Source organism: Seriola dumerili, unplaced genomic scaffold (assembly GCF_002260705.1).
Source record: "Seriola dumerili isolate Sdu_G_001 unplaced genomic scaffold, Sdu_1.0 BDQW01000138.1, whole genome shotgun sequence".
Taxonomy (NCBI): Eukaryota; Metazoa; Chordata; class Actinopteri; order Carangiformes; family Carangidae; genus Seriola; species Seriola dumerili.
Genome location: NW_019174393.1, coordinates 650429 through 653369, shown reverse-complemented (window position 1 = coordinate 653369; position 2941 = coordinate 650429).

Below are 2941 nucleotides of genomic sequence, written 5' to 3'. Positions count from 1 at the left end.
ACAAGACTTTATGAATAAATCTGAACAAATGTACATGTGAAGACTTTGTAGAAGAGATTCATATATATATATATATATACATACACATACACACACACACACATTAGTGGTGAGGCAACACAAAGACACTGGAAGAGGAAGAGCTTCTGTCAACGTCTGTGTCACATTCAAAGCACAAAACTGTAAAAAAGTAGGCGTGCAAAATTCCTGCAAGTGAGTGACACTGAGGTTACAAGTAGAATTTAAAATTCAGGTGTGAGAATAGGATCTGAATACTCTGCTGGGCAAGATGTGCAAAAAGTATTGATTAGGGGATGTGCAAAAGATCACAGTATAGACAATATCTGTCACATGCAGGGATAATACCTCAAGGTGTTGATGTAATATGACTGATGAGGCCAGATGTAGAAGAAAAGGCAGGTGCTGGTCCATCATTGGTGAAGATTAGACTGGACTTCTGGTGCTGATACAGACAAACATGTGATAGGACAATTATATTCAAACATGTTAGGTCTGTTGTGTGAGTATAATAAATTGTGAGCAGAGATATGAATATGCAAAAATACAGTATGAATATTATGAAATGTAAATGCAAGGAAATGAAGGGTAAACAACTAGAGATAAGAAGTCAATGTACATGTACATGTACACACACACACACACACACACACACACACACACACACACACAATATATAACAAATAAATTCAGAAACACAAATATGGATATACTGTAAAACACAACCAATATAGGCAGTGGTATATTCATTATTAAGATTCATCAGTATGAACATGTTTACACTGTGGGTCTGATTTAATCACAGTGGTAAAGACAAGTCAAAGTGAATGATAGCATGTTACTCACCTAGACCCTCCTCACTGTCTGGACTCTGCCGTTGGAGAGACAGGTAGAGGCGGTGTTGCATCTGTACTGGCTCAGGTCCTGATAAAAACAGAGGGATGATGAAATCTCCTGAGAAATGCACTTTCAGTCATGGCTGATCTCCTAACAGGAATGTAAAGTGGTTACAACATGGTGAACCGATTGACGTGTATTCACTCGGTCTACTGGCTCCATACAATCTCAAGTTACAGTCAGTTACAAGATGAGCCTAAAGTTACTGACGTCACTGGCTGTACAACAGCCGAGAGCAACAGACACAAGCCTAGTAAACCGCTAAAACGTCTGTCGACAACGTCAATATCACCACCTCAAACGTTTGTCGGTCGTTGCACTGATTATACTTTTAGCTAAAGAGCTAGCATTGATGCTACTCACCAGGCAAACAGGAAAGTTGCGAGCTCGGCATCAAACCGCATCTCTTTCCTCTCAGGAGCCGTCTCCAGCGGCGGAAAGCCACATCCAGATTTACTCGTGTTGCTTCTTTTCTTTGCCGTTGAACGTGGTTTCTTGTCGGGAGCGGTCCTTCGGGATGCAGATGAATATCGTCTTTTAGGAGGTTCATCCATTCCTGTGTTTCTGTGATGCTAACTTCAGGCGCTGCTGGAAGTTGTTCTTCTTCGTGGGACTGAGGGCAGACTTGACGCTCCACTGACTCACACAGCGTCTAGTGTCACAAAGTGGTATCACACACAGGACAGGTCGGGGCTGGCTGGTGCGCATTTCAGTAGATAACTGAAATACAACAGATGGAAATCTTGATCATGACATCATCACTGTGGCTGTTTCACACACTGTTGTGAGTGTTAATTCATTTTCTGAACATTTTAAACTAAAGTTGTGGCCACATCTTATATTGCACCTTTACAGCACAACCACCAAAGCTGACATTTAAAAGTAAAGCTACATGTTCTTTGCCCACATTGCAAACCGACTTACAGTTTTGTCACTGAGTTAAAACAAAGACATTGAGCTTAACTTCACTGATATTGACACATTTGATGCATACAAAATATTTTGATTTGCTTTTACAGAATATAAATCTATGCTTGGAATATAAAATACAATCATATTTTCCCTTATACTTACATTCAATTTGTGACGTACACACGTTTGTTTAAGTATCTCGGGATCTTGTTCACGAGTGAGGGTAGGATGGAGCGGGAGATCAACAGGCGGATTGGGGCGGCGTCAGCAGTGATGCGGGCGCTGAGTCGGCCCGTTGTGGGGAAGAGGGAGCTAAGCCAGAAGGCGAAACTCTCAATTTTCCTGTCGATCTACTTTCCGATCCTCACCTATGGTCATGAGCTTTGGGTAATGACCGAAAGAACGAGATCGCGAGTACAAGCGGCCGAAATGAGTTTCCTCCGCAGGGTGGCCGGGCTCAGCCTTAGAGATAGGGTGAGGAGCTCGGTCATCCGGGAGGGACTCGGAGTAGAGCCGCTGCTCCTCCATGTCGAGAGGAGCCAGTTGAGGTGGTTCGGGCATCTAGTAAGGATGCCTCCTGGACGCCTCCCTGGGGAGGTGTTTCGGGCATGTCCCACCGGGAGGAGACCTCGAGGTCGACCAAGGACACGCTGGAGGGATTATATCTCTCGGCTGGCCTTGGAACGCCTCGGGATTCTCCCGGAGGAACTGGTGGAAGTGGCTGGGGAGAGGGCTGTCTGGACCTCTCTGCTGAGGCTGCTGCCCCCGCGACCCGGATCCGGATAAGCGGGAGACGATGAGACGAGACGAGACATTTTGTATACGTCACGTTATCTTAACTTGAACTATCACAACGTCTTGATGGACAATGTATTAACTAACATTAACGCTGCGCATTACACTAACGCAGATCACTTAAACTGGGTCACGTGGAGAAACACAAACCAAACGTCGTGAGATTAACGTTGATTAAATTCACCTTTCTATTGGGCTTTGACTGAACACCTCCACGGGCTAACCCAGGTTGACACAGGTTACCCGCCCAGCGGGGCCAGGTACCGTTAGCATAGCAATCGCTAAGTTATCAGCTAACGCTAGCACTAGCTTGGTCAGC